General features: G+C 47.0%; 1 protein-coding gene across 1 annotated transcript in view; it reads right to left on the reverse strand.

Moving 5' to 3' along the window:
- LOC139405154 (adhesion G protein-coupled receptor L3-like) overlaps positions 1–12,500 on the reverse strand; it is a 58,074-nt gene that overhangs the window by 35,222 nt on the left and 10,352 nt on the right. The window lies entirely within an intron of this gene.

A 12,500-nucleotide genomic window follows, 5' to 3' on the forward strand; every position in this document is an offset into this window, starting at 1 on the left:
CACACACACACACACAGTGAAGAAACAACCCGAAACCTTGTGCTAACGGTCCATTTCAGTATTTCCTAATATTGCTGTTTTTGTTTTGTTTTCTCTTTGTAGTTTGTGCAGCAAAATAATGATGTTTTGGGGCGAGATAAACTGCAATATATTCATTATTTACAACTCATAACGCTAACAACTTTTTTTTTCAAATAAAAATGAACTAAATTGACTGAACGGTAAATGCATTTAAACAGTGGGTCAGTACTCAGAACGTACTGCTCTGGGTCAGTACTCAGAACGTACTTCTCTGTAACAACAGTGGGTCAGTACTCAGAACATAATGATCTGGGTCAGTAATCAGAACGTACTGCTCTGTAACAACAGTGGGTCAGTACTCAGAACGTACTGCTCTGTAACAACAGTGGGTCAGTACTCAGAACGTACTGCTCTGGGTCAGTACTCAGAACGTACTTCTGTGGGTCAGTACTCAGAATGTACTGCTCTGGGTCAGTACTCAGAACGTACTGCTCTGTAACAACAGTGGGTCAGTACTCAGAACGTACTGCTCTGGGTCAGTACTCAGAACATACTGCTCTGGGTCAGTACTCAGAACATACTGCTCTGTTACAACAGTGGGTCAGTACTCAGAACGTACTGCTCTGGGTAAATACTCAGAACGTACTGCTCTGTTACAACAGTGGGTCAGTACTCAGAACATACTGCTCTGGGTCAGTACTCAGAACGTACTGCTATGGGTCAGTACTCAGAACGTACTGCTCTGGGTCAGTACTCAGAACGTACTGCTCTTTTACAACAGTGGGTCAGTACTCAGAACGTACTGCTCTGGGTCAGTACTCAGAACGTACTGCTCTGGGTCAGTACTCAGAACGTACTGCTCTGTTACAACAGTGGGTCAGTACTCAGAACGTACTGCTCTGGGTCAGTACTCAGAACGTACTGCTCTGTTACAACAGTGGATCAGTACTCAGAACGTACTGCTCTGGGTCAGTACTCAGAACGTACTGCTCTGGGTCAGTACTCAGAACGTACTGCTCTCTTACAACAGTGGGTCAGTACTCAGAACGTACTGCTCTGTTACAACAGTGGATCAGTACTCAGAACGTACTGCTCTAGGTCAGTACTCAGAACGTACTGCTCTGGGTCAGTCCTCAGAACGTACTGCTCTGTTACAACAGTGGGTCAGTACTCAGAACGTACTGCTCTGGGCCAGTACTCAGAACGTACTGCTCTGTTACAACAGTGGATCAGTACTCAGAACGTACTGCTCTGGGTCAGTACTCAGAACGTACTGCTCTGGGTCAGTACTCAGAACGTACTGCTCTGTTACAACAGTGGGTCAGTACTCAGAACGTACTGCTCTGGGTCAGTACTCAGAACGTACTGCTCTGTTACAACAGTGGATCAGTACTCAGAACGTACTGCTCTGGGTCAGTACTCAGAACGTACTGCTCTGGGTCAGTACTCAGAACGTACTGCTCTGGGTCAGTCCTCAGAACGTACTGCTCTGTTACAACAGTGGGTCAGTACTCAGAACGTACTGCTCTGGGTCAGTACTCAGAACGTACTGCTCTGTTACAACAGTGGATCAGTACTCAGAACGTACTGCTCTGGGTCAGTACTCAGAACGTACTGCTCTGGGTCAGTACTCAGAACGTACTGCTCTGTTACAACAGTGGGTCAGTACTCAGAACGTACTGCTCTGGGTCAGTACTCAGAACGTACTGCTCTGTTACAACAGTGGATCAGTACTCAGAACGTACTGCTCTGGGTCAGTACTCAGAACGTACTGCTCTGGGTCAGTACTCAGAACGTACTGCTCTGTTACAACAGTGGATCAGTACTCAGAACGTACTGCTCTGGGTCAGTACTCAGAACGTACTGCTCTGGGTCAGTACTCAGAACATACTGCTCTTTTACAACAGTGGATCAGTACTCAGAACGTACTGCTCTGGTTCAGTACTCAGAACGTACTGCTCTGTTACAACAGTGGGTCAGTACTCAGAACGTACTGCTCTGGGTCAGTACTCAGAACGTACTGCTCTGTTACAGCAGTGGGTCAGTACTCAGAACGTACTGCTCTGTTACAACAGTGGGTCAGTACTCAGAACGTACTGCTCTGGGTCAGTACTCAGAACGTACTGCTCTGGGTCAGTACTCAGAACGTACTGCTCTGTTACAACAGTGGGTCAGTACTCAGAACGTACTGCTCTGGGTCAGTACCCAGAACGTACTGCTCTGTTACAAGTAAACAGCAATGAAGAGAACCTCTACAGTCTCCCACGTACACTACATGACCAAAGGTATGTGGACACCTGCTCATCTAACATCTCATTCCAAAATCATGGGTATTAATATGGAGTTGGTCCCCCTTTGCTGCTATAACAGCCTCCAGTCTTCTGGGAAGGCTTTCCACTAGATGTTGGAACATTGCTGCTATAACAGCCTCCACTGTTCTGGGAAGGCTTTCCACTAGATGTTGGAACATTGCTGCTATAACAGCCTCCACTGTTCTGGGAAGGCTTTCCACTAGATGTTGGAACATTGCTGCTATAACAGCCTCCACTGTTCTGGGAAGGCTTTCCACTAGATGTTGGAACATTGCTGCTATAACAGCCTCCACTCTTCTGGGAAGGCTTTCCACTAGATGTTGGAACATTGCTGCTATAACAGCCTCCAGTCTTCTGGGAAGGCTTTCCACTAGAAGATTGAACATTGCTGCGGGGACTTGCTTCCATTCAGCCACAACAGCATTAGTGAGGTCGGGCTCTGATGTTGGGCGATTAGGCCTGGCTCGTAGTCAGCATTCCAATTCATCCCAAAGGCATTCGATGGGGTTGAGGTCAGGGCTCCGTGCAGGCCATTCAAGTTCTTCCATACCGATCACGACAAACTATTTCTGTATTGAACTCACTTTGTGTACAGGGGCATTGTCATGATGAAACAGGAAAGGGCCTTCCTCAAACTGTTGCCACAAAGTTGGAAGCCCAGAATCATCTAGAATGTCATTGTTATGCTGTAGAGTTAAGATTTCCCTTCACTGGAACTAAGGGGCCCAAACCTTGACAAACAGCCCCAGACCATTATTTCTCCTCCGCCAAACTTTACAGTTGACACTATGCATTAGGGCAGGTAGCGTTCTCCTGGCATCTGCCAAACACAGATTCGTCTGAAACGTGATTCATCACTCCAGAAAACGCATTTCCACTGCTCCAGAGTCCAATGGCGTTGAGCTTTACACCACTCCAGACAACGCTTGGCATTGTGCATGGTGATCTTAGGCTTGTGTGCAGCTGCTCGGCCATGGAAACCCATTTCATGAAGCTTCCGATGAACAGTTCTTGTCATGAACAGTTCTTGTGCTGACGTTGCTTCCAGAGGCAGTTTGGAACTCGGTAGTGAGTGTTGCAACCGAGGAATATACTATTTTTACGCACTACGTGTTTCAGCACTCGGCGGTCCCGTTCTGTGGACTTGTGTGGTCTACCACTTCACGACTGAGCCGTTGTTGCTCCTAGACGTTTCCACTTCACACTAACAGCACTTACAGTTGACCAGGGGGCAGCTCTAGCAGGGCAGACATTTTACAAAACTGACTTGTTGGAAAGATGGCATCCTACGGCGGTGCCACGTTGAAGGTTACTGAGCTCTTCAGTAAAAGGCCATTCTACTGCCAATGTGTGTCTATGGAGATTGCATGGCGGTGTGATGAATTTTATACATCTGTCAGCAATGTGTGTGGCTGAAATAGATGAATCCACTAATTTGAAGGGGTGTCCACATACTGCTGTATACATAGTGCACATGACACACACACTACACTACACACACACACACACACACACACACACACACACACACACACACACACACACACACACACACACACACACACACACACACACACACACACACACACACACACACACACTCACTACACACACACTACACTCACTACACACACACACACACACACTACACACACTACACACTACACACACACACTACACTCACTACACACACTACACACACACACACACACTACACGTGCACAACACACACTACACACTCAACACACACTACACACAATACACACACAAAACACACATACTAAACATACTACACACACAACACACACACAACACACACTAAACCCACTACACACACAACACACACTAAACCCACAACACACAACACACACACTAAACCCACAACACACACTAAACACACTACACACCGTCTGGTGCTGTGAAGGCTGAGACAGAGTTCTACAGAGACAGGCTGCCGGAGGAGGTTGACCATGCTGGAGAGGTTACGAGTCAGTAGTGTGTGTGAGTGTGTGTATGTGTGTGAGTGTGTGAGTGTGTATGTTGGAGTTTGACACACACACACACACTCTTCAGTGAGTGCCAGAGCCTCCAGGGGCCAGAGGTGCCAATGATTATTGGGCTAGGGCCAGACCAGGGGCAGCCTCCAGCCATCCATCCTGGCACAGGTGGCCCTAACTGGGGCCAAGGCCAAATTGAGGCCCCTGCTTCGCCACGGGCCTTGGCCCACAGCCCCACGCAACTCTCATCTGAACCACACAGGGAGATGGAGGGAAATGGAGGAAGAGGAGAGGGGGGGTGAGGGAAAGGAGGAGAGAGGAGAGAGATGGAGGAAGAGGAGAGGGGGGGTGAGGGAAAGGAGGAGAGAGGAGAGAGATGGAGGAAGAGGAGAGGGGGGTGAGGGAAAGGAGGAGAGAGGAGAGAGGAGAGATGGGGGAAGAGGAGAGGGGGGTGAGGGAAAGGAGGAGAGAGAAGAGAGGAGAGAGATGGAGGAAGAGGAGAGGGGGGGTGAGGGAAAGGAGGAGAGAGAAGAGAGGAGAGAGATGGAGGAAGAGGAGAGGGGGGTGAGGGAAAGGAGGAGAGAGGAGAGAGATGGAGGAAGAGGAGAGGGGGGGTGAGGGAAAGGAGGAGAGAGATGGAGGAAGAGGAGATGGGGGGTGAGGCAAAGGAGGAGAGAGAAGAGAGGAGAGAGATGGAGGAAGAGGAGAGGGGGGGTGAGGGAAAGGAGGAGAGAAGAGAGAGATGGAGGAAGAGGAGAGGGGGTGAGGGAAAGGAGGAGAGAGGAGAGAGATGGAGGAAGAGGAGAGGGGGGTGAGGGAAAGGAGGAGAGAGAAGAGAGGAGAGAGATGGAGGAAGAGGAGAGGGGGGGTGAGGGAAAGGAGGAGAGAGGAGAGAGATGGAGGAAGAGGAGAGGGGGGGTGCGGGAAAGGAGGAGAGAGGAGAGAGGAGAGAGATGGAGGAAGAGGAGAGGGGGGGTGAGGGAAAGGAGGAGAGAGAAATTAAAACAAGAAAGCGGGAATGGTGAAGGGAGGATGAGATGAGGGAGAGGAGAGAGAAGGAGGGAGCGGGTGTAGAGAGGAGATAGATGGTGGGAGAGAGAGATGGAGGGAGAGAGGAGAGAGATGGAGGGAGAGAGGAGAGATGGAGGGAGACAAGAGCGAGATGAGAGAGATGGTGGGAGAGAGAGAGATGGAGGGAGAGGAGAGAGAAGGAGGGAGAGGGTGGAGAGAGGAGAGAGATGGTGGGAAAGAGAGATGGAGTGAGAGAGGAGAGAGATGGAGGGAGAGAGGAGAGAGATGGAGGGAGCGGGTGGAGAGAGGAGAGAGAGAGATGGAGGGAGAGAGAGATGGAGGGAGCTGGTGGAGAGAGGAGAGAGATGGTGGGAGAGAGAGAGGTGGAGGGAGAGAGGAGAGAGATGGAGGGAGAGAGAGAGAGATGGAGTGAGAGAGGAGAGAGATGGAGAGGAGAGAGATGGAGGGAGAGAGAGATGGAGGGAGCGGGTGGAGAGAGGAGAGAGATGGTGGGAGAGAGAGAGGTGGAGGGAGAGAGGAGAGAGATGAGGGAGAGAGAGATGGAGGGAGAGAGGAGAGAGATGGAGGGAGACAAGAGCGAGATGAGGGAGAGGAGAGAGATGGAGGGAGCGGGTGGAGAGAGGAGAGAGATGGAGGGAGAGAGGAGAGCGATGGAGGGAGAGGAGAGAGATGGAGGGAGCGGGTGGAGAGAGGAGAGAGATGGAGGGAGACAAGAGCGAGATGAGGGAGAGGAGAGAGATGGAGGGAGCGGGTGGAGAGAGGAGAGAGATGGAGGGAGAGAGGAGAGAGATGGAGGGAGACAAGAGCGAGATGAGGGAGAGGAGAGGGATGGAGGGAGCGGGTGGAGAGAGGAGATAGATGGTGGGAGAGAGAGAGAGAAATGGAGGGAGAGGACCGTGAAGAGGGAGTGAGGGAGGGGGCAGAGGAGAGGGAGTGAGGGAGTGAGGGAGGGGAGAGAGGAGAGGGAGGGACGGGAGAGAGGAAAGGGAGTGAGGGAGGGGAGAGAGGAGAGGATAATAAATGAGGAAGGAGGACAGGGGGAGAAAGGGAGGAAGAACTCTCTCTCATCTTTTTGTTGAAGTGTTTTTCCAATGTGCAGCGGGACTTGTATCAGAGAGAGAGATACAGAGAGGAATGTGTGGGAGAGAAGTGGGGGGTTTAAGATCCAAAAGTAATATTTAAACATTGGCAGGAATACGGGTGTCTACAGTGTGTGTGTGTGTGTGTGTGTGTGTGTGTGTGTGTGTGGTAAGATAGTTCCATTGTTCTCTCCTTAACTAAAACCAAGTTGTTGAGGTGTTGTTTAGAGTAAACCTCCTCCCCAGATCACTTCATCACCTCCTATCCAGAGCTATACAGACCCCACACACCACACCAGCACCAAGCCTCACAGTCCTCTCACTGTTCTCTGTCTACAATGGAACTGCCCAGTGTTCTATCAATTATATTACAACAGCCCAGTGTTCTATCAATTCCATTACAGCTGCCCAGTGTTCTATCAATTCCATTAGAACAGCCCAGTGTTCTATCAATTCCATTAGAACAGCCCAGTGTTCTATCAATTCCATTAGAACAGCCCAGTGTTCTATCAATTCCATTACAACAGCCCAGTGTTATATCAATTATATTACAACAGCCCAGTGTTCTATCAATTCCATTACAGCTGCCCAGTGTTCTATCAATTCCATTACAACAGCCCAGTGTTCTATCAATTATATTACAACTGCCCAGTGTTCTATCAATTCCATTACAACTACCCAGTGTTCTATCAATTCCATTACAACTGCCCAGTGTTCTATCAATTATATTACAACTACCCAGTGTTCTATCAATTCCATTACAACTGCCCAGTGTTCTATCAATTATATTACAACTACCCAGTGTTCTATCAATTATATTACAACTGCCCAGTGTTCTATCAATTATATTACAACTGCCCAGTGTTCTATCAATTATATTACAACTACCCAGTGTTCTATCAATTATATTACAACTGTCCAGTGTTCTATCAATTATATTACAACTACCCAGTGTTCTATCAATTATATTACAACTGTCCAGTGTTCTATCAATTCCATTAGAACTGTCCAGTGTTCTATCAATTATATTACAACTACCCAGTGTTCTATCAATTATATTACAACTGTCCAGTGTTCTATCAATTATATTACAACTACCCAGTGTTCTATCAATTCCATTACAACTGCCCAGTGTTCTATCAATTCCATTACAACTGTCCAGTGTTCTATCAATTATATTACAACTACCCAGTGTTCTATCAATTATATTACAACTACCCAGTGTTCTATCAATTATATTACAACTACCCAGTGTTCTATCAATTCCATTACAACTGCCCAGTGTTCTATCAATTATATTACAACTACCCAGTGTTCTATCAATTATATTACAACTACCCAGTGTTCTATCAATTCCATTACAACTGCCCAGTGTTCTATCAATTATATTACAACTACCCAGTGTTCTATCAATTATATTACAACTACCCAGTGTTCTATCAATTATATTACAACTACCCAGTGTTCTATCAATTCCATTACAACTACCCAGTGTTCTATCAATTATATTACAACTACCCAGTGTTCTATCAATTATATTACAACTGCCCAGTGTTCTATCAATTCCATTAGAACTGCCCAGTGTTCTATCAATTCCATTAGAACAGCCCAGTGTTCTATCAATTACATTACAGCTGCCCAGTGTTCTATCAATTCCATTACAACTGCCCAGTGTTCTATCAATTCCATTAGAACTGCCCAGTGTTCTATCAATTCCATTAGAACAGCCCAGTGTTCTATCAATTACATTACAGCTGCCCAGTGTTCTATCAATTCTATTACAACAGCCCAGTGTTCTATCAATTCCATTACAACTGCCCAGTGTTCTATCAATTATATTACAACTGCCCAGTGTTCTATCAATTCCATTACAACTGCCCAGTGTTCTATCAATTCCATTACAACTGCCCCGTGTTCTATCAATTATATTACAACTACCCAGTGTTCTATCAATTATATTACAACTGCCCAGTGTTCTATCAATTCCATTAGAACAGCCCAGTGTTCTATCAATTCCATTACAGCTGCCCAGTGTTCTATCAATTCCATTACAACTGCCCAGTGTTCTATCAATTCCATTAGAACAGCCCAGTGTTCTATCAATTCCATTACAGCTGCCCAGTGTTCTATCAATTCCATTAGAACAGCCCAGTGTTCTATCAATTCCATTAGAACAGCCCAGTGTTCTATCAATTCCATTACAACTGCCCAGTGTTCTATCATTTCCATTAGAACAGCCCAGTGTTCTATCAATTCCATTACAACTGCCCAGTGTTCTATCATTTCCATTAGAACTGCCCAGTGTTCTATCAATTCCATTACAACTGTCCAGTGTTCTATCAATTCCATTAGAACAGCCCAGTGTTCTATCAATTCCATTACAACTGCCCAGTGTTCTATCAATTATATTACAACTGCCCAGTGTTCTATCAATTATATTACAACTGCCCAGTGTTCTATCAATTATATTACAACTACCCAGTGTTCTATCAATTATATTACAACTGCCCAGTGTTCTATCAATTCCATTAGAACAGCCCAGTGTTCTATCAATTCCATTACAGCTGCCCAGTGTTCTATCAATTCCATTACAACTGCCCAGTGTTCTATCAATTCCATTAGAACAGCCCAGTGTTCTATCAATTCCATTACAGCTGCCCAGTGTTCTATCAATTCCATTAGAACAGCCCAGTGTTCTATCAATTCCATTAGAACAGCCCAGTGTTCTATCAATTCCATTACAACTGCCCAGTGTTCTATCAATTCCATTAGAACAGCCCAGTGTTCTATCAATTCCATTACAACTGCCCAGTGTTCTATCAATTCCATTACAACTGCCCCGTGTTCTATCAATTATATTACAACTACCCAGTGTTCTATCAATTATATTACAACTGCCCAGTGTTCTATCAATTCCATTAGAACAGCCCAGTGTTCTATCAATTCCATTACAGCTGCCCAGTGTTCTATCAATTCCATTACAACTGCCCAGTGTTCTATCAATTCCATTAGAACAGCCCAGTGTTCTATCAATTCCATTACAGCTGCCCAGTGTTCTATCAATTCCATTAGAACAGCCCAGTGTTCTATCAATTCCATTAGAACAGCCCAGTGTTCTATCAATTCCATTACAACTGCCCAGTGTTCTATCAATTCCATTAGAACAGCCCAGTGTTCTATCAATTCCATTACAACTGCCCAGTGTTCTATCATTTCCATTAGAACTGCCCAGTGTTCTATCAATTCCATTACAACTGTCCAGTGTTCTATCAATTCCATTAGAACAGCCCAGTGTTCTATCAATTCCATTACAACTGCCCAGTGTTCTATCAATTATATTACAACTGCCCAGTGTTCTATCAATTATATTACAACTGCCCAGTGTTCTATCAATTATATTACAACTACCCAGTGTTCTATCAATTATATTACAACTGCCCAGTGTTCTATCAATTCCATTAGAACAGCCCAGTGTTCTATCAATTCCATTACAGCTGCCCAGTGTTCTATCAATTCCATTACAACTGCCCAGTGTTCTATCAATTCCATTAGAACAGCCCAGTGTTCTATCAATTCCATTACAGCTGCCCAGTGTTCTATCAATTCCATTAGAACAGCCCAGTGTTCTATCAATTCCATTAGAACAGCCCAGTGTTCTATCAATTCCATTACAACTGCCCAGTGTTCTATCAATTCCATTAGAACAGCCCAGTGTTCTATCAATTCCATTACAACTGCCCAGTGTTCTATCATTTCCATTAGAACTGCCCAGTGTTCTATCAATTCCATTACAACTGTCCAGTGTTCTATCAATTCTATTACAACTACCCAGTGTTCTATCAATTCCATTAGAACAGCCCAGTGTTCTATCAATTCCATGACAACTGATGAGACAGTCCTTTGTGACACTCAAAACGACAGCCCAGTCTAAATACAGAATTTCAAATAGAAAAGGATGTAAATAGAGAGGAATGAAGAACAAGAAGAGACCATTCAAAGACATCAGAATTCCCAGGCAGCCATTTTGAATTTAGCATAAGAATCATCTCCTCAACAGCACAACATTCCTTAAGTGAAGTCCCTCTATAATCACCACACATAATAAGTGGAACTTTCATGGCAGCATCTCCGTTTCCCCTTCAACCCTGTGTATCCCTATGGGGGAGGGAATATGGGAGCACACAGATAGCAGCTGGGCCCATAGGGCTCTGGTCACTAGTAGTTCACTATGTAGGGAATAGCGGAAAATTTGGGTGATTCCCTCTGGCTCATATAACTGGAGCTAACAGTCTGCTCTAGCCTCCGGGTGTGTGTGTGTGTGTGTGTGTGTGTGTGTGTGTGTGTGTGTGTGTGTGTGTGTGTGTGTGTGTGTGTGTGTGTGTGTGCATGCGTGCGTGCATGAATTATGGATAGCTAGAACCACACACTGCATCTGTCTGAGCAGGTGGCCGGCCAGGCCAAAGCAACCGCAGGCAGAGCTGCACAGCATGATGGAAAGGTGCCTATGATAGAGAGAGAGAAATGGAGGGGGAGGATAGAGAGGGGGGTGATGATAGGGATACGGGAGGGAGAAGGAGAGGAGAAAGAGGACCAGGGAGAGGAGAGAGAGGAATAGTGAGAGGAGAGAGAGGACCAGGGAGAGCAAAGAGAGGACCAGTGAGAGGAGAGAGGACCAGGGAGAGGAGAGAGAGGAATAGTGAGAGGAGAGAGAGGAATAGTGAGAGGAGAGAGAGGACCATGGACAGCAAAGAGAGGACCAGGGAGAGGAGAGAGAGGACCAGGGAGAGGAGAGAGAGAGAGGTCAGGGAGAGGAGAGGAGAGGAGAGGAGAGGAGAGGACCAGGGAGAGGAGAGAGAGGACCAGGGAGAGGAGAGAGAGTACCAGGGAACTGAGAGAGAGGACCAGGGAAATGAGAGAGAGGACCAGGGAAATGGAGAGAGAGGACCAGGGAGAGGGGAGAGAGAGAGGACCAGGGAAATGAGAGAGAGGACCAGGGAATGGAGAGAGAGGACCAGGGAGAGGGGAGAGAGAGGGGACCAGGGAGAGGAGAGAGAGGAATAGGGAGAGGAGAGAGAGAGAGAGGACCAGGGGGAGCAGAGATAGGACCAGGGAGAGGAGAGAGAGGACCAGGGAGAGAAGAGAGAGAGAGAGAGGCCAGGGAGAGGAGAGGAGAGAGAGGACCAGGGAGAGGAGAGGAGAGAGAGGACCAGGGAGAGGAGAGAGAGAGGCCAGGGAGAGGGGAGAGAGAGGACCAGGGAGAGGAGAGAGAGGCCAGGGAGAGGAGAGGAGAAGAGAGATGACCAGGAAAAGAGGAGAGGAGAGAGAGGACCAGCGCGAGGAGAGAGTGGGGACCAGGGAGAGGTGAGAGAGAGGCCAGGGAGAGGAGTGGAGAGAGAGGACCAAGGAGAGGAGAGAGAGGCCAGGGAGAGGAGAGCGAGGCCAGGGAGAGGAGAGAGAGGACCAAGGAGAGGAGAGAGAGAGGACTAGGGAGAGGGGAGAGAAAGCACCAGGGAGAGGAGAGAGAGGACCAGGGAGAGGAGAGAGAGGCCAGGGAGAGGAGAGGAGAGAGAGGACCAGGGAGAGGAGAGGAGAAGAGAGAGGGCCAGGAAAAGAGGAGAGCACTAGATAAAGAAGGAGGAAGCTGTTAGCTGTGCTTTAGTCTGCCCACAGCACCAGCTAGAAACACCATTCCAGATCTGCATATCTAACCTTGAACAATTCAGTCTGAGAACAGATTGACCGTCTCATCTATACAGTACATCGTCAGACATAGAACTATAATTCTAGATCAGCTCACCTGAGCTGACATGATCTTCAACGGATGGATAGATGAACAGACAGACAGACAGACAGACAGACAGACAGACAGACAGACAGACACAGAACTATAATTCTAGATCAGCTCACCTGAGGGACATGATCTTGTACGGATGGATAGATGAACAGACAGACAGACAGACAGACAGACAGACAGACAGACAGACACAGAACTATAATTCTAGATCAGCTCACCTGAGGGACATGATCTTGTACGGATGGATAGATGAACAGACAGACAG

The sequence above is a fragment of the Oncorhynchus clarkii genome, unplaced genomic scaffold (genome assembly GCF_045791955.1).
Source record: "Oncorhynchus clarkii lewisi isolate Uvic-CL-2024 unplaced genomic scaffold, UVic_Ocla_1.0 unplaced_contig_2530_pilon_pilon, whole genome shotgun sequence".
Taxonomy (NCBI): domain Eukaryota; kingdom Metazoa; phylum Chordata; class Actinopteri; order Salmoniformes; family Salmonidae; genus Oncorhynchus; species Oncorhynchus clarkii.